The sequence below is a fragment of the Marmota flaviventris genome, chromosome 19 (genome assembly GCF_047511675.1).
Source record: "Marmota flaviventris isolate mMarFla1 chromosome 19, mMarFla1.hap1, whole genome shotgun sequence".
In the NCBI taxonomy this organism is placed as follows: Eukaryota; Metazoa; Chordata; class Mammalia; order Rodentia; family Sciuridae; genus Marmota; species Marmota flaviventris.
This window is the reverse complement of record NC_092516.1, coordinates 4,617,815-4,639,189: the sequence shown is the minus strand read 5'-3', so window position 1 is coordinate 4,639,189 and position 21,375 is coordinate 4,617,815.

The window sequence follows — 21,375 nt, the reverse complement described above, 5'->3', positions numbered from 1 at the left end:
GAAACGGCCCGGGATTTAGGTGGCAGAGGAGCCGTCAGACCTAGGCCCCGATGCTGAGGTTCCTGTCGGGAGCCACCCAGCAGAGCCAGGGACACCTGTCAGTGCTGGTTGCCATCACTCCCCAGCCACCAGAGGAACATCTATTAGAAAGCCAAAGTTCAGCCGTCTTTCCTTTCCGGCAGCTTCTCTATTTATAGAGCACCCAGTGGGTGCTATTTCTAACTTGAGCTAGAAGTGGTTTCTTTGAAAGTTTCAATCTGCAACTTAAAAGCAAAGAAAGAGCAGGAGAGAGCTGGGAGTGTACTTCCCCCAATGCAGTTCTGGAATCCAAGAGCAGGGACGCGGGCGGGCGGGGCGGGGGAGAGGGGGAGCAGGCTCCTCCTCGTCTTGTTGGAGTGGGAGGATAGACATGAGCAGACAGGGGCACTCCACTATTTATAGGACTCCAGTTCTTCTCTGTACACTTCACTGAGGCATTTGATATATTTGTGCGGGAGATTAACACTGATGTTATTTTCTTTAATGTCTGTTTTTAGTGTATGCGATGTATGTTGGCATTCAGGAAATTCAGCCAGAGGAGGAAAACAATAGTATTAATTAGGAATGTCAGTCATGGGTGTTATGAAATTCAGAACTGCCAAGTTTCTGGAGCATTTAGTGGTAATTATAATAGACTGTGGAGACAAGCTGTTCTTCGTGTCCTATACAGAAATGCACAGTTTGATAGGCAAGCGATCAAAATGCTAATGCACACCCTCCTTCAGGGCGCCTCTCTTGCCCGTCAGCTCTCGGACTCAGCACTTCTGCTCCTCGGGAGCTTCCCGTGGACGCTGTACCCCACACAAGATGGAGTGGGCGGGAGCGGGGTAATGGATACCCCCCCATCAGCCTGGCGGAGCACTTAAATTCGAACCAGAGCCCCAGCCTTCCCAGGTAAAGTCTCAGCTCGGATCCGTTTTCCCTCAGTGACAGGTGATAGCACTTCCCACGTCCTCTGGGTATCCCAGTTAAATGGATGGAGAGAGAGATCTGCACCTTGGAGAACTGGAATGGGGGGGCACCTCCTCTGACTTGCTCAGATGGCTGGCCAGAGGGTTGCAGTTTTTCATTTCGTCAGCTGGGGGCAGGGAATGGGCCAAGGAGAGTCACAGGGCTGTCCAGATTCCATTGCCAGTACCTGATTCCTTGTTATCACATAATGGGAGGTTCATAAGGGCTCTTGGAGGCTGTCTGGGCAGACACCCTCCTAACTGTTGGGCAGTCAGTTGTAGAGACCAGGAAGCTTGCTCAAGGCTCTTTGGGTCCCGCACGCCAGACCTTGTGCTCTCTGGTGGGTGCTGGGACACGTCACTCTGCTGCTTCCTGCCACCGCTGGACATGCCAGGGCCCTTCTACCACAGGGCCCTTGCACATTCTGTCTACCATGCGGAATCCTTTATGGCCAACTCTGGGCACCCTTTGTTCTTACAGCATGAGCCCCAGCAAGGATTCAGCTTGCAGGAAAGGGTGAATGTGCCACGTTCCCTCTAAGACTGAAATCTCACTTGATTAGAATAAAAGAGTTAATCATGTTTTCCTAGGAAAGAGCTCAGCTGTGGGAGACTGAGGATGATGCATCTCCACGGTTTTTCTTTCATGTCCGTCACCTCCACCCTCTGGAGGGGATGGCTCTGGCCGTGTTGGTCTACCTGTTATTCCTGTGACTCACAGCAGCCCACTCGGCTCAGTGGCATCCGATGATCCCACTAGACCCGAGAAACAAAGGAGGGAGGGCTGATGGGAGGCCTGCGGCCCTGGGTGAGCTTCTCTGCGATTTTGTTTGGTTTCTAATTACCAACAGCAGTTCCTCCTTCATCCTGAACTCTTTCAAAAATAATTGGGGAGCTTGGGGCCCGGCCAGTAATTGCTCAGAAATGTGCCTGGCCGTGGACAGGCTTCCTCTCTGGGCTGGGGAGGCGGTGGCAACGCTCCGCCCCCTCCAGCGGTTTGGAAGCCCGTCTGGCGGCTTCCCTGCATCCTTTGGAAAAAGCAGGGCACGTTTTCCTGCTGACACACACAAGCCTTATAATTTAGCATTAGAAAAGAAAAATGGTTTAGAAGAGGAAAATATATTTAGAGCTCATTATTCAAGTCGGAGTCACCGAGAAGGGGCAAGGACAGAACCGTCAGAGGGGAACAGCTCACGTTTCAGGGTCAGGAGCAGGCCTGTGCCTGGCACTCAGAAGCCGGGCAGGAAGCAGTTCCAAGGTCGACAGGGTCAAGCGGACCCTTCCTGAAGGCTCGGGCAGAGCGGCTCCTCACACGTCTCCCTGGCTCCCAAAGGTCAGCTCACAGTTAATCTCCAGGTTTGAGCCCCGAAGAGGCCTCAGCTTGGCACCTGAATGTTGGCATCCCTGTTGCCAAGGCCAGACCTGGTCATTCTGTCCACTGCAAAGGGGCTCTGTATAGAGCAGCTGTCCCAACTCCTGGAAGTTTGTCTGTCCGGGTGGAAGGCCACAGCTGGACTGCCCCCTCTGTAGCTTGCGGTTCTTCTCCCCCTCTGTCGACACCCACGGAGCCAACCTGCCAGCCACCGGTCTCCGTGCCTCGCCATCTACCTGATCAATACAGATGTCACACGGTGCATCAGGGTGATCCTGGTGCAGCCCGGGGCTTGGGGCCCTCTGCCGTGTTGCCTGTGGTCTGCCAGCACGCCCCCGGTCACCATGTGGACTGCATTCTCTGCTCCCCTCCACGGCCTCTCTCTGTGTCCTTCTCTCTGTGTCTTCGAGGAAGACCAGAGGTTTCAGTGCATCCAGGGAATGAGGAGCAGGAGCTGCTGTCCTCTCTGAGCCACAGGCGATGCTAGCTGCTGTTGAGACACGGCCCGCGGCCACCCCAGAGTCCCTTGAAGGTACCATGTAGGCCCGCAAGGTGGCCATTAGTTGTCAGGTGCCCGCACCTCACACGGCTGCAGCACGGCAGGGGTTGGCTCTGGCCTCGGCATAGCCCCCGAGTGGAGTGTTGCTCTGTAGCCTCCAGATGGCCACTGGGCCCAGGTGTCCTCCAGCTCCGTGTTGACCTTACTGTAGTGGACACACAGCATATTCCCACTCACTTATCGAGTGCCGTGTCCTCGGGTGCACTTGTCTGTAATGTGCGTGGAAGCACCTCGTGGGCATCCCGTTCACGGGAATGTCCAGTGGTGCCTGACTGCTGTTTCCTGGGAAGAGGAGAGTAGGGCATCCTGACGAGCTTGAAGGGCAAGTGTATTCAGCCCGATTCACTGTTCAGAGGAAGTGTTTCTGAGTAACATATTCACACTGAGACCCGAGGGATAAAGGGTGTTTTTCGTGTAATCTCCATTTTCCTCTAAAATGGGTAAAACTGTCACGTCTATTTTGCGAGGGGGCAAGGTTCAGTGACTTGGAGAACCATGCAATGTCCCTGCAGATGTGAGACTCAGTGTCAGGTGCGACTCTGAAACCCACCTGCCTCGCACCAGATTCCGGTCTTCCTGGGGCTGCCCCATCGTGTATCCACAAGTCTCCACGGAGGGATTTTGAGAGCAGAGGCCCGGGGAGGGCCTTCTGTAGGTTCTGTTAGCTTAGAGCCGGACGCCCCTCACAGTGTGCCTAGACAACAACTTACAGTGAAGGCACGGGCTTGGGAGGAAGGGTTGGATTCAGAGCCTGCTCGGTGACACCAGGGGAGCCACTTCTGCATGCTTACGCCAAAACCCTGTTGGTCAGCTTCACAGACAGAATGTTGCTGGCCTCTGGCCTCTAGTCCCTCTTTCAAGGCTAAGGAGGGAGGAGATGAGGTAGGCAGGCCGGGGAAGCTCTCCTGGTTGGAGGGGCACTTCCTACAGAATCGTTCCTAGGTGTTGGGCTAACCCTGTGGGTGCTGGAGGGAAGGAAGCACCTATGGCTTTGCAGTTGGGTGGCCACAGATGGGAGCAGTGGACACTTGTCTCATGTGCTGGATGGGAAGAAGATAGTTGGGCCCCAACCACAGCCGCCTCCTTGGCTGTCCGATCCACCTTTTCCAGATAAGGGAAACGTGGAACAGGGTACGGGGAATGAGCTGTTTGTGTTTAAAGGTGGCAGCCGAGCCTCAGACAGCCTTCCTGGATGGCACCCGGTGCCATCTCACAGCTGTGTGCTGCTGGGCCCAGCCTGGGCGTTTCCAAGGCTGTATCTCAGCCTGTCTATCAGGAGTCCATGATCGTAGCGTCCTCTGTTGATGTGCTCCTCGGTGGGTGGTGCTCCTCAGTGGGCGGTGCTCCTCGGTGGGCCGTGCTCCTCGGTGGGCCGTGCTCCTCGGTGGGCGGTGCGCATGGACCTGCTCTGTCCTGTCCCCGCTTCTCTCCCGGCAGCTCCTGGAAGTTGCAGACAGAGGTCCTGCAGCATGTGGGTTTGGGGGACAGACTCCCACTCTGGGAACATCATCGTCTGGGCGTATAAGTTCCACGGGGTAAGTCCTGTGACTTGGAGTTAGGCCGTGACGGGAGCCATTTAGAGAAGGGCAAAAGGCGGGTCATGGCTCCAGAGTGGGGTGATGACCTCACGTGCATGGGGCCCTGGGTTCCATCCCCAGCACCTCAGAAAAATGTCATCACACCTTTCTATCCACCACCTCACCTACTCATCCACCTGTCCCCCATCCATCTGTCCGTCCATCCTGGACTGAAATAATGTTTTCAGAATAACTGTGCACCTGCATGCATGGAATTCAAGGAGTTGTTGAGAGACTAAGACGCTGCTTCCCAACTCTCTCTCTCACAGCTGTGTGACCTTGAGCATTACCCTCTCCTCATGTGCTAAGTGCAGATAACAATAAGAAGAACTCCCGGAGTTGCAGGGAGCCTGCCCAGTACAGCGCCTGGCCACAGATTCGTTTTCAATGAACGTCAGTGACTATCGTTTTTAAATATGCACATTAGTGAACAAAAGCAGACATGAATCTCTGTCTACATAAGGGTATAAAATAAATAGCCCAAATATTTTTTGTCTGTTTGTTTGTTTTAAAAACTAAACTCAAACCTACCTCAGCTCCCCGTCCTGCCAGCCTGGTGGGAGGTTCTGTCTTGGTCATTATTGCAGGATGGACAGACTCCCAGGACGGGGGGACCCAGCCATCAAACCCATGTCTTTCCCCTTTGTTCCCCACAGAAGGGTCTCTTGGACAAATGACCACCAGCTGCTGCTGTCTTCTAAGAGGCCAGCAGTGCCAGTTCCCTCCAGGCAGAGCTGCTTTGGTTGTCACCAGAGAGAGAGTGTCACAGCACGTTCCCTCCTGTGAGAAGCCAAGTCTCTGGGGTGAAACCCACCTGCACAGCCATGTTTCAGGGAAACCGAGCTCTGTGTTTGGAGCAGCCAGGGTTATTTAATAAGAGGCATCTGAACAGTTCTTGGGGAAAACCAGGTTTCTAGGGATCCCCATCTATCTTCCGTTGCTGCGCACAGTGAGTCCGGGAAGAGGGGATAAGGAATGAGGGGTGATGTGTACACTTGAGGGTCTGCTCAGCTCCCCCTCCACGGAAGTCAAGATGGAGAGACATTCAGGGAGCATCTGCTCCGAGCCTGCGCTCTCTTGGCTCACTCGGATGCAGCGGAGGAACCCCCACCTGTTTCCTGCCCTCGTGGGGCTCATAGGAGCTGCTGGCGGAGCTCGTATCAGGGGCTCTGGGCCTGTCCTGAGAGGGGCTTCCTCTGAGTCCCAGGCTGAGTCCCAGGGAGCTGGGGGAAGAGTGTTCCTGATGGGGCAGACACACCTTCAGAGGCTCAGCAGGGGGGACGACACTGGCTCACAGACCTGAGGGGCCAGAGGGAGAGACGCGCAGTAGGACAGCAGAGGGGATGTGTGTAGGGCGGGGGTCGTTGACGCCCACTTTGGGCCCACCTCTTGTTCTAGCGCCTTGTGTCTGCTTCCCAGATTCTCAATCCTGCCCTGGCTCGTGTGAGCTGTGGGATTGTGACTGTGGACCACTCAATGGCTTCTCCTGGGAACTTCACGCAGCCGCAAGTGCTCCCCGGGCACAGGGAGGGCTTAGAAATGGCGCGTGGGGCCACAGCAGCTGCAGTGTGCTCTGGAGGGGGTTGTGACTGTGGGGTGGTGTCCTGCTCTTAGCCTCTACTGCATTCGGTGAACGATCGATGCTCCTCCTGAGAACTCCTTTTGGGATTAAATAAATCCCTGTTCGTTTCTGCTGTCTGTATCCAAGAACCTCGATGGACAGAGGAAGCAAGCAGGTCCAGGGTGTAGGTGTGGAAGGGGTGGGCTAGGGACTCTCCAAGATCTCTTGGACATTTCAAATCGGAAGCCAGCTCCACGACTGAGTGGGCGCTGTCCGTGGTGCTGAACTGCTCCCCGGTTAACCATTGCTTCCTCCTGGGAGCTTGGATCCCCCCAGGAGCCTCCTTGCCCCCAGTGACAGTGAGAAATTCGGCTTCCCCTCCAGCACTGCTCACTGCCCAGTACTTTTCTCTGGACAAGTGGTACAGGGCGGGCGTCTCCCTCCGTGTTCTCAGATGAAGGTGGTAGAGGCGTGTGTCGGTGGTGGCCATGAAAACCCACTTTGGGGCCACCTTTGATTCTAGCACCATTGTCTCTGCTCCCCAAAGCTCACTCTTCTTGTCCTTTTTGTCAACCCAGCTCACGGGTCAGGGTGGACAGATTCCTGGGGAAGAGCGATGGCTTAATTAATGGTAATGTGGAGGATGTAGGTGCCTGGGTGATGGGGGCTCCGTGAATGCAGAATTGGATGGAAGGCTCAGATGCAAAATGGGATAATTGAACTGTTAGCTGAACTTGAATTTAGCAGTTAATCACTTTTATGAAACCTGCATCTCAATTCATTACTCCATTTATGCCTTGTTGCCGTACTGCAGTGTTTGGCTAATTGGTAAACAGGAGCCAGGCAGAGTTCCCTGGGAAGGGCAAGGTTTGCCTGGCCTTCACGTTCCTCCAGGTGGGCACTAACTGCGTGCTGTGGTCACCTGTACATCCCCAGGAGTGCTACTGACCATCCGTTCTCCTCCACGTAGTGCTCTGCTCCGTTAGCACCTGCTCCATCAGTACCTGGGAAGGGTCTTACAGGCCTGGAGGTCAAGATCAAGGGCTTTGACATATTTGAAATTGGACTTCGTCACAGACGCCCTGGGTGAGGCTGGCCAGGCCACGCCCCCTGCACCTGTTTCCCTCACACTTACCTCGAGGTGTTCGGGGAGGCTCACGTGGGGGCCGGTTTCACTGCGAGGCCTGGCATGCAGCACGTGTCCCCACAGTGCTGGCCTCTCGTTGCCACTCACCTGGGAACCACTTGTTGAAGAGAAGGAAGGACACGGAAATCATTTCCCATGTGTTTGTTGAATCAGAGGCAAAGACTGAGAGATTAGGGTGAGAATGTGGCGCATTTAGTGGAGAGAAGATGATCCACAAAGATTCTGGAAAGGACAGGGCCCTGTGAGACAGTGTGCCGGGAGGGTGTAGTGATGCCACGGGGGACACAAGCAGTCCCGAGAAGCCTGCTGTGACGGGGTGGGATGGGGCTGGGCCCCTGGAGGTCTGTCTTGCTCAATGGCGTGCCGAGGAGCCTCCGAGACGGGCGTTCCCTTTGTGGGGAGGACCCCTGTGCCTCAGCATCCTGGGGCACTTCTCTTCCTGTTTGGTTTCAGGGCACTTTCTCCTTCCCGGGTCCCCAGCAGGGCCTGAGGGGACTGAGGCAGGCACAGACAGACCCAAGTGAGGGCTTCCCCTCGGTGACGGGGACTTTTCCTGGAGTGGAGCCGCAGGCTCCTGGTTCCCATGCACACAGGCTTGCAGCCTGTCGCCCGCGTGAGTGACCCCAGCAGATGGGCCCTCAGAGGAGGCAGATTGGCAAGCCCCAGGAGAGGTGTCTGCAGAGTCCCAGGTGTGAAGGACAGAGCAAGTGTGGGGAAGGAGCCAGGGAAGGTCGAGGGCCTGGTTGGAGGAGGTGAGCCTCAGGCGCCCGCCGAGGCCCAGGTATGGAGAGCCACACCCAGTCTCTGGGTGGAGCAGCCTCTGAGACGGAGGCTCACTCCAAACCCTGTGTGTCCTCAGCCCAGTCCTAAACGCTGGACACGGAGTGAGGAGCAAGAGCCAGAGTCCCTCCTTGGGAGCTTGCCTGGGTAGTGGTGGGGGTCGGACGAGCAAATTAACTACTGTGGACAAGGTAGACGGAGATGCTTTTCAAGTGCTGTGAAGGAGATAAATGGGATCAAAGGATGCATTTTTAGGAAGGGTCTCTTGATAAGGTGATAAGAAAAGACCTCTCCAGGAAGTAAGATTTGACCTGAGACCTTAGGATGAAAAATGATCTGTTCATGCAAAGAACAAGGGTGGGGGATGTCTCAGATAGGTGAACAGAAGGTGCAAGGGTCCTGAGGTAAAGTAAGCCTAAACAGTCCAAGGAATATAATAAGCAAGGCCATCCCTGCTGAAGACGAGTGAGCTCTGAGACTTGTCAGGAGGCCACCGGGAGGAGTCATCGGGGTGTGCTTCGGCACGCGCTGCCACCTTCCCCATTGAGATGTGTGAGTGATGTTGTCTAACACCCTGCCCTCCTGGGTCCCCGGGACTGTGAGACGCTTGCTCATGTAGGACAGCATCCGAGGCTGGTTGCAGATTGCCATTTCATGGCAGGCACTGGGGTAAACGGCACTGGGAGCTATTAATGTAAATTAATGACTGCTCCTGCTGGCTTCGTTACAGTGTACTCCAATGAGGGATTAATAAATGCATCGTGCCTTGCGAATTTGCATCCATTAAAAACCTCACCGTCGCGGGGGCACTATTGATCTCCTTTGGGGTGGGGTGTCTAAGAATAATTTTAAAAATCACATCATGCCGCTGTGGTGACTAGTATTCAATATAAACTGGTTAAAATGAGGTAATCGATGGGAAAGCACTTTGAAGAAGAGACTCACTCTATAATTTATCAGGTGGCGCTGGAGATAAGAGTGATACAATTTGACAAGCACAGGAGAGGCGTTTATGCCGCACACTTGCAGTGGGAGAGATTACCACTCGCTAATCCCTGCCTTGTGCCAGCGGCTTTCATCAGTGTAATTACTTTGAATCCTCGTAACCCTGGGAGGCAGGAATTATCCCCATTTTACAGATCATGCAACCGAGTTTCATAATAGATAAGTAACTGGCCTGAAGTCTCCCGGCTGGGAACGGGGGGACCTCAGGATTCATCCAAGGTTGTCTGAGTCCAGCAGCGCCATGCTGGGAGCGAGGGGCCTTAAGCCTCGGCAGCCACACGCTGAGTGGATGGGAGAGTCTGCCCAGTCCTCGAATCTCCCGCACCAGGACTGACAATCTGATAGGGGAAATGTATGGCTGCTCTTTCTTTTAATAGAAGAACTGTCCGTGTCTGACTGGCTGCAGTGAGCCGGCTGGCACGGGGCGCAGCCTCCCCGCACTCGGGGCCTTGGAGTCCTGGCTCTGCCTCTCGCTGGAGTCGTGACTGCAGGGCAATTACTCATCCTCCCCGTGCCTCTGCTCAGGCATTGATAAGATGGAGATCAGGAGAGTGTCCACCTTTTAGGTCGTCGTGAGGATTTACTGAGATAAAGCATGGGAATTGCTTAGCACCACGTCTGGTGAATAATAAGCTCTTCCTAGAAGCGGCCTATTGTGTGTATCTTCCCAGAGAGTGTTTTAACCAGGATCATCGTGCAGAGAGGTGAAATTTGCAGTTGCATCTGCAGGGCTACCAGCCGCCCTCTGGTTGGAAGAGCTGAGGCAGTTATGGCTCTGATTTGCAGAAGCCTGGAGAACATTCAGCTGTCAGTCACGGGTGCACAGTGGAAGCACCTGGGGAGCTTTTGGAAAATACTGACACGTAGGTCTCGCCCCAGGAGTTCAGACTCAGTCTGTGGGTGGAGCGGGCCTGGGGGTCCTCGAAGTGTCTCTGAGCGGGAGCCACTGAGTTCCGTAGGTGGTGGAGTTGGCTGTGGGGAGCACCTTTGTGTCTCAGCAGGTCTGATGCAGCTAGGACAGACGGATGATGCAGAGGGGTCTGCAGTCCCCACACGCCCTCGGCCTCTTGTAGCCAGAGAGGTTTGTGTGTGTGCGCACATGTGTGTGTTTTCTGGGACAAGCCTCACACAAACATGTCGGTTTCTTGTGGTTCCCTCAAACCTGCCAAGGAAGGACACTGTTTTGTAGAAAGGATGCCACTGCCCAGAGAAGCCCCCGGGGTGTCCTTCGAATGGGCACGGAGTCGGGAGTGACTCAGCCTTTTCAATCAGCTTCTCCCTCAGCAGGACGCCATGGAAACCATTAAGTTGTATTTCAGACATATCCCCGAAGACTGTGATGAAGTGCGTCAAGACAGATGCTCGGCCAGTGTGTCTGGGGCCCCGTCCTGAGCCATTCCTACTTATGTATGTCATAGGGGTGCTTTTGTGTCTGGGTCCCCTGGCTGTGGCTTGAATAATTTTCATTGAGGCTGCACTTTTCTTCCAGGGACAAGGAGCCCCAGCACTCAGAGTGACACTTCATGTGGCCCCCCAGACACGGAGAGACCATGCCATTGGAGAGTGGTGGTGGTGGGGGGGCATCCAGCCTCATGCTCGGCTTTATTAGGACCCGGCATAAAGCGGGAGTGATGGAAGCGGTTGCTAGTCTCTCTCCAGCTGAGATTAATTGTTCTCATAAACAGACGGGAGAGAGGGGCAGAGAGGCAGGCATGGCATTGGCTGCAGCAAGATCTGCAGCAGCTGGAACAGTGCACGTCGGTGACTATGCATTACGGCGCCAGGAAGCAGATATCGCCCGCCGAGGGAGGACGGCATTGGCTTTCCTATCGGACACCCGGAAATTGATGCTCTGCCTTGGGTTCTATTATGTTTTCAAACTTTAATTAAGTTTATACCTCTCCCACCTGGACCTCATAAATAGTTAGCCTCCAAGTAAGTCATTTGTCATGGAGGGGTTCTTATGAGTAGATTCATCTTCCCAACAACATCATCACTGCCTCAGGTCTTCCCTTAAATCCATCACCCCTCACGAGCTCCAGGGCCTTCCTTGATTTTGATGTATGATCCCGACAGTTCTTTTCTGATGGGCAAGTGGCTAATTCATTGTTATCACAAGGTGGGAGAATGGAGAGGCATTATTAGCTTTCAGAATGATGCTACTGGTGATTAAAGGGAATTAAATTGAACTTTGCACTTTTAAAAAAAAAAATGTAGGTTCATTCTTTTATGGTGAAGAGGTGAGCTCTTGGCCCCAGACAAGGTCGTCTTAGCCTATGTCTGAAGATCTCCCTGGAGGTGGGGAAGAAGTGCTTTCCCCAAGGAGGGCTGGAGATCATAGGTTGGCAGGGGCTCTTTGAAGAACAAGATGGCAGAATCTAACAGGTCTGAAGTGGTGTGTTCCTGGGATGCAGCAGTTCCCCTTCTCATCTCGTGCCTTAGGCAGAATGGTCCACGTGTGCACAAAGATGCGTGTGCAGTCTCCATGATGGTGCTGCTGCGGGTTTGCGAACAGCCTAAATGCCCATCAGCGGGGACGTGGGTAGGGAGAAGGTGCTGTGGTTACGTGATGGAATATGCGTCCACTTAAAGGAAAATAAGTGAGCTCTTCAATCCGATGCTGCACTTGAGTTTCTTGAATTGATACAGACAGGCTCAAAAACAGAGCTGGATGGAGGAGATGAGAGGTGGCATGGCATGTGCCTTGTGATGTTCCCTGAGTGGGTTTTGAGTCCACAGGCAAAGCAACACCGGCTACAGAAACCCATCAGCAGAGGGGTTTGCATTGAGTTCAGACAATGGCTGCCTGGGGAGGGACTTGGGATCCTCCTGCCTCAGCCTCCCGAGTCACTGGGATTGCAAGTGTGTGCCATAGTACCCACCTTCTCCCTTGTTTTTTTTTTTTTTTTTTTTTAAATAAAGGACTTCCTAGGGAGAGAAGTGGGGGCGGTCAGAGTGGATCCTAGAGTCTCCATCCTCAGGAGATGGATCCCCTTTCTTGACTTCCGATTATTCAGCCTTAAGCATTTAACAATCTCTCTTTGCCGTGGTCACATGGAATGATGTTTCTCTTCCTGTGATTTGACAGAAGCACTCCAAGGCATCTGCTTGGCACACCAACATAGAAGGTTCATTGCTAACAGGAGAAAACGGCATCGTCAATCCCAGTCGCTCTTCATGAACTCTCTGGCTTCTTGGGTCCCTCTGTTGTCACTGGTCCATGGTCATCACGGGACGGACTCCTCACTCCCCAGAGTCACGGGAGGACAGCCACATTTTAGACTCCAGTTTCATAAACTCCAGCCAGTCTCATTTTGGGCACCAGGACATTTACTCAGTGTTCATCTAGGCACGGTGTGGCGTGACGGTGCCTTCGGCCACTGGCCAGCCAAGGAGGAGGTGGTGACGTCACTGCTGAGTTTCGCGCTGCAGGGCAGGGTGGACGTGGCTGCTGTTTTTGCAGTTTCCTGAGTGCCGTGGGTGGATGGGACCCAGGACACACCTGGGACTGAGAATGTGGGAAGCTTCCAAGAGAACAAGCCCTCTTGATGCTGTATTCTTTTCTGCCCTGGAACCGGTTCCGTCCTGATTGTTTTTGACGCTTAGAGCACTATTTCACACTTATGTCCTAGAATAGCTTTGGATATATTGATTCATGTATTAATTCAGTTGATGATCATTCACTAACTATTGTGTGGTCTTGAGCTAGCTGCTCAGGAAGAAATGGTACAAAGAAAGAACCTTCCCCCCAGAGTGCTGGCCATCTAGCAGGAGAGAGAGGCGGAGACGGCTGAGTGTCGTGGCATGGAGATGGGTGGAACAGTGTGTGCGGAAGCCCAAGACGGGATTTGGCTCCTTAGTGGATCTCACGGGCTCCATCAGCATGGTGGGGTGTGGATGGAGGGAGGCAGAGTGTGTAGAATAGTGTGATGGTGACCCCCTGCTTGCCAGTTACGGGCAGCATGACCTTGGGCAGCCATAAACTTCCTGGCGCCTCACCTCCTGTCTACCCCACGGGGCTGTCATGGTACTAAACGAGGCAGCTGGTAAAGAGCCATCTTGAAAGCTGCGTTCCGATGCTTTGGTACCCCTGCATGATAGGTGAGTGGGACCAACATAAATGCTCCCCTAAAAAGCTGAAGACTGAGACCCTGGCTTCCCTGAAAGCCACGTTAGAGAGAGTCATCATGTCACTGACAAGTCACTGTCCCCCCCAGGGTGACCAGTTGGTACTGTCCCAGCCACAGCACTGGAAATCCTATCTGGAACTCTCTTAGTTCTGGGCAAACCCCAACATCTGAGTCCCCACTCACAGGTCAGAGACCACAGTGCTGGGTTTCTTTGGTCTCCATGCTGAGTGCCTACTTTATATTTTTAGAAAATTACATTGGATTGTGGTTGACAACCCCATCCAGCAGCCAAGTTAGACAAATGTCTTTCTACTCTTCACCTCTAAGGGAGTGGGCAGAGCGGATGCTGGGTTTGCTTTTTACCTAAACCACTGTTGTATCATTTTCTTCCTTTTCTCTGCAAGGGCCAAGTTCTAGTAAAAAAAAATACACCTTAAGAAATCAATACCAAATCCGATCCAACCAGGTCAAGCCCTCCCGCTGCCCTAATCTTAATGCATTGTGCGAAGTATTTCTATTTATTAAATTATTGTAAGTCTAAGCAAAATCCGCAAGAAATGGTGTTCCGACATGAAAGGAAGGGAGCTCAGAAGGCTAAATTTAGATAACACCTGAGTCGCTTTGCTACTAAGTAGCATTTAATAGAGGTGCATCTCTGCCATCTTTGTATGTGTTCGGCATGACAATTTATTTTGTTTGTCAGAAATGAATACTTAAGGGAAAAAATCTTTTTGAATTGCAACAAGAATTTCATATCAGCAAGGGCCATTTGGACTTAGAGGCTACTCCTGCAGCTAGGGATAATTTATGTCTGGTGCAAAGCTGTTTGTTTTTGCTTTGCCAGGAAGAATGCTTGAGTGTATTTTGGCATCTTGGAACATGGTTTTCCTGTGTGTGAGGATATGGAGAGGTGGTTCTTGTAGATGCCAAATGCCCAGATTCCTCTCTGTCTCTAACGTTGCAGTTAGACTGGTCCCAGGATGAATGGTTAACAGGCTGAGCTGAGTTGAAGAAATTCCTTACCTACCCAGTCTCACCTGTGTTCAATAAGACATGATGATGGGTTAGAGAATGGCAAAGACTGAATCAGAAATATTGCAGGAAAAAATTAATTGAAGAGATGTCAGGACCTTCCAGATGACCTGAGGAGGTGGGGTGGGATATCCAGGTGTCCAAGATAACTAGCAGTGGGGACCAAGCCCCTGTTGGAGCCCTACTTATCTGTCTCCCATCCCTTTTCCTGTTGGTGTTGAGTTTTGATCTCCCTTCGCACAGACCAGCTATGGAGAATGTGAAAAACTCAAACTTCACCCACCCTAGGTGGGCCCCATGGCTTCCCTTGGCAAGCATTCAGAACCCCACAGGACTGTATTTGGACCATCTTGGGTCAGGTACCCAACTTTGAATCAATCACCTAAGGTCCAGAAGATTTGGTTCTGTAACACAAATGAGGCTTCTGGGGACCTGGGGTCCAATCCTGGGCATCGGGGGGCCCTGTCTGGAGAACTAGCATTGTGGGGAGGAACACCCCCCAAGGGTTGCTCACTACGGTGTACTCTTTAATGATCCTTTATGACTATCCTTCTGGTGATCCTTTATAACTATCACTTATAGTTGTAGGGCTTTGAGCAAATCCTTTCCTAGTTATTACTGATGATGTGGATATCACAGTGGCTACCTTACTAGGGTTGTTACAAAGAGCTGGAACTGCACATTCTAGGCAGAGCATGGTGCCCGCTGCACGGTGGGTGGATGGTGGTGGAGATTGTGCTGAATTTGGTGATGGTAGTGAAGAAAGGCAAGTAGGATTCACCATCAGCCCGGCTTCTATGGAAACCTCAACAAAGTCTGTCCAACCAAGGGAAATGCAGCCCCGAGCTTAAGATGGTGTGGCCCATCCGAAGAGTCTTTGGGGCCTTTAGGAAGTTCCTCTCTGTCCTCTGTCCTCCCAGGGTAAGGGCTTCCTGTGGAGTTTCACACTGCAGTGCTGTTCACTCCTCACGCACTCTCACTTCAGATGTGTCCGTCTGAATTCTAATGTTCCGGGGACCTCTGAGGAACAGAAAATGCCATGAGAGCAGCACAGGGTCTGTTTTGTCTTGGGTCACTCGTTTTAGCAGTGAGTACAGACGCACACGAACCGAAGGAATAAAGCTGTGAATCAGTGTGCATAATGGAGACCCTGAGGAAGGGAATGCACTGGGTGATGCGAGAACGGGGGTGGGGGGCACAGTGGTTGGGGGTCCAGCAAGGGCCCTCTGCATGAGAAGCAGGAGCCCCACAGGGAGCATCCGGAGGGCGGCCTTGTGGAGGCAAACGCAGTTGCAGGTAGCGAAAGCTTGGTGGCGCTAAAGGGGACCTGGCAGTGCAGGCAGAGGAGGAGTGTGTGAGCCTGGTGGACACCTGGTGGGTTGCTTCTCCCTGAAAAGAAGTCCTGGTTTTCACAATATACTCTCATCAGTTCAACCAATAGCTGTCCCCCATCAACTGTATCCATAAGCATATCATTCTCCCAGAGGTCACCAATGCCACTGGAATTCTTCTCTGTCACCCCAGGATTGGTCTTCTGAAAGGAACACTCTCAGTTCAGGGCCCTCAGAACCTGGGGGCATCCTCACATTGGGCTTAGGACCCTATCTTCCCATCATCTGGGGCTAGGGCAAATCTGTTGGCCGCTCTCCACACGCAGTGGCCGGTCCCTACTGTGTATGCTGTGGAACTGGATTAAATGCCAACACAGCCCTCTTAGCACAGTGCCTGGCATGAAGGAGGCACTCAGCAAATAGAACTCGCCTCTCTTGTTACCAGCTTGCCTTTAAAAACACCTTTCCCAGAGGAACGTGAGCGGTGTGAAGGCTACAACTCAATTTTTCTTCTCTCTGAATCCTAACCTCTTAGCCAAAGGTCTAGTGCCGGTCCTGCATGAAACGAGGGGTTTTGAAGGAGCAGATGGAGAAAGGAAACTGATTTTAGGAGAGGAGTTCTTCTCTCAGGAGCCACGTTCTCCCAAATCGAGTGTGGACGCAGACAGCGCTGCCCAGGCGAGGTTTCCTGTGGATACAGAGTGGGCTCCTGCTGTTTGGGAACACCTGGTTCATTTCCTCTCAGGGCAGTGAAACCCTGATTTAGTTTGGTATTTTGTTTGTTCCCAGTAGGTAGAAGTCCCAGAAAGATGGCCAAGTGGCCCCATCCTTCCAAAGAAGGGGGGCAGCTGATCCTGGGTGGGCCAGTTGTACTCTCTCTCCCAGAACAGACTCCTGAGTGCGGTGGCAGGGAGACTGAGATCAGCGTGAGCTTATCGGCCTGACAGAAGCTCTCCGGAGCCGCTTCCCAGTAGTGCCAATACTTGGGGTCTCAGAGGTGGGTTTTCAGCTTTTGCTTGAGTTCTCTGAGTTCCCCAGTGTGTTTTTAATAATATTTTTTTAGTTTTGCTTGATTTCCATCCTTAGATTCTGTTGCCCCTAACCAAAGTCCCAGAGTGCTTCAGGAGGACTGGAATATCAGTCCAGACGTAGCAACATCTCCTGCAGCCCACAGGTGGTCCCTCGATGGTCTTTGTGATGCAGCATGCATCAGGGTGCTGCGTGGAGCCCTGCTGTTGGTGACCCGTTATCTGCAAGGGTGTGCACGTGGTTAAGGTGGTACTGTTTGGCTCAGTGTTTTCCATTCAAGGTTCATGGAGATATCTATCTATCTCACATGTAATCTTAAATCTTACAAATAACTCGTCCTATTTTATATTGCAAAAGAGGAAACACAGTTCAGAAGTGTTTGAGTGGCTTGCTGGAGGCTCCCCTCTAACTGGTGCCAGGGTTGGGTTTCAAATGCCGTCTGGTTGGCCCTGGAGCCAAAGCTTCCTCCCCTCGCCTGGTCTTCCCCCTACTGGCCACACTTCTGGGTATCTCTGGAGCCCATTGGAAACAAGAAGGTAGAATGCTGCCTCCTCTACTTCAGCTGAGAGTATGCACAGTGGGCAACTCAAAACTCATGTCACTCTGTGCATGTCCCCAGATGGCTGTGAGTGATATGGCTGTTGATTCTGGAGTTATGGGTAAACTTCAGCAACCAGGCTAATTCACGGATGTGGAACCCTGACTATTGAGGATTGGCTGTGTGTGTGTGTGTGTGTGTGTGTGTGTGTGTGTGTGTGTAAGCACAGGAGTGTGCATTACTACTTGCAGATGCATAGATTAAAGCCTCTTTATAGCTTTAGAGAAGCAAGATGTTAGGTTGTGAGAAAGGTCTTGGAAATGGCCACATGCTAGGACGTGCAGGCAGCCTGTGTGGGTTGAGAGTGATCCCTCTCCAGTAGCCAGAAAGAGAAAGAAGCTCTTAGTCTCCTGTTGACACCTGGAGGGAGCCTAGAGTGGGTCCTTCCCCAGCTGAGCCTTGGGTAAGACACAGTCCCAACACCTGTTGGTGGCCCTGAGCAGGGCCCAGCTGCACCCTGCCTGGACTCCTGGTCCAGCAACACAAGGAGATGATAAGTGGTCTACGGTACTGAGTCAGAGCTGATCTGTGACGTGGAACGGTGATGCAGGAGACGAGTCCTTACACATTTCCTCCTGGAGACCTGACCCCTGACCGGGGAGTTCAGCTGCCCCTTTTCTACTCATCTAATATCTGGAGTTGAGAATCCAAACCAGGAAGCCCGGTGGGGTCGTCAGGATATGGCCCACCAGAGGGAAGAGAGTCCTAGGCTGGGCCAGCGGGATGAGTCATCTGGCAGCTGAGAAATGAAGGCACAAGACCCCACCTGGAAGACCAGGTAAACAAGAATGGCTAAATGCATTCCAGTGACAGGAACATTCTGTCCCCTGGGAGCACAGAAGGCTGTGGGTTCTGAGATGGAAACGTGTTCTGGGTTGTGTATGTGGAGACTCACCACCCGAATCCCTTGCTTCCCCACCCCTGCCACGGATGTCAACTTAGGGTGTCTTCAGTACTGAGGAGCAGTTTTAGATCCCTGCAAAGCCAGTGTTCTGGTTGCCATGGGAGAGAGCGAGGTGGATGGACGTGGGTGTGTGCATCTCGGTGTGAGCTGTTAAGCACATCGACCCCTCCTTGCCCTCAGCCCCTTAGATGATAAATCACCTCCCTCCTGCAGGCGGGCCCTTTAACCCTTTCCCGATACTCATCCCAGGAGGAGAAGACGAGGACTGTGGGTAATGAGGCTTGGAAACTATCCAAACCGTAGAACTCTGCAATGAGGAAAAAATGATTTTTCATTTTACAAATAGTCCAATTCTAATTTATTTTAAAAATATGTATATGCAAAAGGAAGAAGCAGCCCCAGAGCCCCGTGCTTCCTAGCATCACAGTGGCTTTCCTGGGGAGGAAATGGGGATGCATTTTACCTACTCTTCTCTTTTGCCTTTTTTATTTTATTTATTTATTTATTTTTTGTCTGTGCACTTAATACTCGTGAAACAACAAAAGGTTAAAAAACTCATTATGTATTGGGGAACAGAGAAAATTCTTCCTCCGAGGTCAGGCCCTTCTTTCAATCTCGCTGCCGGGACAGCGGGTGGTGATGGATTTAAGTGTGGGTGTTTATGAAAGATGCAACACACGTTCTGGTCCCAGAAAACTTCTGGTGCCAGGGAAATTAAATAATCTTAAATGTCACCTTCGGTGGTTTCCTGTTGCTCCTCCATCCAAGCTCAAGTCCACCCATGTGATCCCCCTCGGCTTAGAATGTTTTCTTCCCAGAAACAGGAAACTTGTCTCTGAAACTCAGGTCCAGGTCTGCCTCCACCCAGTGTCACCACCCAGCGCAGCTTGGGGTCCAGAGGACTCTTCTCAGAGCGGCCTCTGTCCCCCACCCTAACGTGCTTTGCAGGGGTGTCTTCTCGAGGACTGCCTGCTTTCCCCGGGCCGAGAAGATATCTTTGGTATCTATTGCTAGCATCTACACAGCGCTCGGGGGCACCGTAGGAAAGTGCTCAGTAAGTGAGATAAATTTGAGCTTAGCTCTCATTTTGCTTCTGAGTTGAAAATGGAGCCCAGCTGTGCTTGGCTCAGAAGTAACCCTAATAGGGCGGGAGTGAATGGGACTAAACCAAAATGTGTGGCCAGGGATTTTTGCATTCTGCCGTCTCCGTGCCCGACCGGGGCATGTGGGCAAGCCTGGGGACTGATGATTTACTAGTCTCCTTTCCTCCACTGTTATCCTTCATCTTGACATGCTGTTAAAATCATTTAATTATCACTATTTTGCCTTGTCATTATGGAGACACTGTGATCCATTATTTAGGATATTTCAGTGTTTCTGCCTTCTACCTCCTCTGTGGGGCAGGAGTTGGAGATTTCCTGTGAACAATACACAGTTGGCATTGGATTTGCTGGGAGTTTCCGGGGTGATCGGGAGGATCAGCTAGTCTCCATTCTTACTGAGCACTTAGTGACCCTCATCCAGCGCCTTGCAGCTCTCTAGCTTTCCTGTTCTGCAAACACGTTAAGATCATCACTGCATTGGGATTCGGGTTTTCTCTGTCTGATGCATTTTTTTCTCCCAAGGGCTTTGCTGGGACGATTCCTTCAAATGAGCCCTCTTAGGAATGCTGGCCCCAATTCCCAATTTAAAGTAGCTCTCTCAGCTCCAGTTGCCCATATTATCACACAATCTTGCTCTTCTCTTTGTTTTTCTAATTATAAATATAATGCAGTTGCCCTTTATTATCCATGGGAGTTATTTCCAGGACTCTTGGCAGATAACAAAATTTGGGGATGCCTTGATTCTCTTCTTACAAAATGGTGCAATATTTGCATGTAACCCATGGACGCAACCTCCCATATATTTTAAGTCATTCTAGATTACTTGTAACACCTAATGCGAAGTAACTTGTACACGAACAGTTGTTATAATGTATCATTGAGAGAATATTGGTGAGAAAAAGAAGTCTGCACATGTTCAGTAGAGCTGCAGTTTTTTTCCCTAGTATTTCTGATCCATTGTTGGATGGTGGAACCCACGGACATAGAGCACCAACGAATGGTATATGTATTTTTTTCCTTGAAAATTTTGGAAATGCAGCAGCATATAAAAGTCAGCCATGTTTCTGCAGCCTTCACATTGACGATGGTAAAATATTTGGCATGTTTTCTTCCAGTGTTTTTCCTATGCATCCAATTTTTAATTTTTTTTTTAAATCTCATCTTTTGTTTCTATTTTTTATGATGGAAATTTTCAAATGCACTGAAAAGTAAGGAAGGTTGTATGACAAGCTCTGGTGCATCCATCATCCGACTCCAATAATCAAGTTTTCATAGATCAGGGCAAATATTTATTAAGGGAAGGTTCTTTATAGAAAAGCCACAGCCCTAAGAGCAGGCAGGATTTAGCGTTTTGCAGCCCTTAATGAAATAATGGATCTAGGCGATAGTGATCAATAGCTGCAAAAGCCTTCAGTGAGAGGTGGGTGGGGCATCTGATGATGGATGGACAGGGACGCTATCACTTGGACCCGAGCTTCTGGTGTTTTTTGTAGATGGTTTTAGAAGCAGCTGGTAAATTTGAAGGTGTATATGATCTTTTTTAATTTTATTTTTAAAAATATTTTTTCGTTGTAGATGGACACAATACCTTTATTGCCACTCCACTTGTACCCGTGTACTCTAAGCACAAGGAGGCAGCCTGTCTGTGAAAATCAGATGTTACATCCCTCCTTCTGCGATGCCACAAGGGAAATCTAGGACCACCAGATGGGATCTTGCTAACAAGAAACGAAATTGGAAGTGTGCCCCCTCTGACCTACACCTGGTGTTCTGTAGGATGCCCAAGTCCAGAGACATGATGTGCAGCTCCAGGGCTGTGGTTGGTAATATTGCGCTGCATGCTCCAAGGGTGCAAGAAGGGTGAATTTTAGGTGCTTGCACTGCAAGAACTGAAAGGTGACTGTGGAATTGGCAGATCAGTGAATCTGCTTGTCTGTAGTAATCACTTCATGCTTATGTAGGTATGTCAAAACATCACATTGTACACCTTAAATACAGAAAAGAAAATACAGTGAAGTAAACCTGTCAATCTATAGATCTGATTGACAGTTACAAGAAATATGAGCATTGGAAGGAAACATTAAATATAATTTTGGATTTGGAAGAAAGCATCCAAATTTAGACAGTGGGAAGTCCTAACAGAGAGTTGTACAGAATAAAATAAGGAACCTCCCATACTCACCTCCCAGCTCACCCCGCCTCAACATTATTTTACATTTGCTTCAGAATTGATAAAGTTGTAGAAGAAACATGACTAA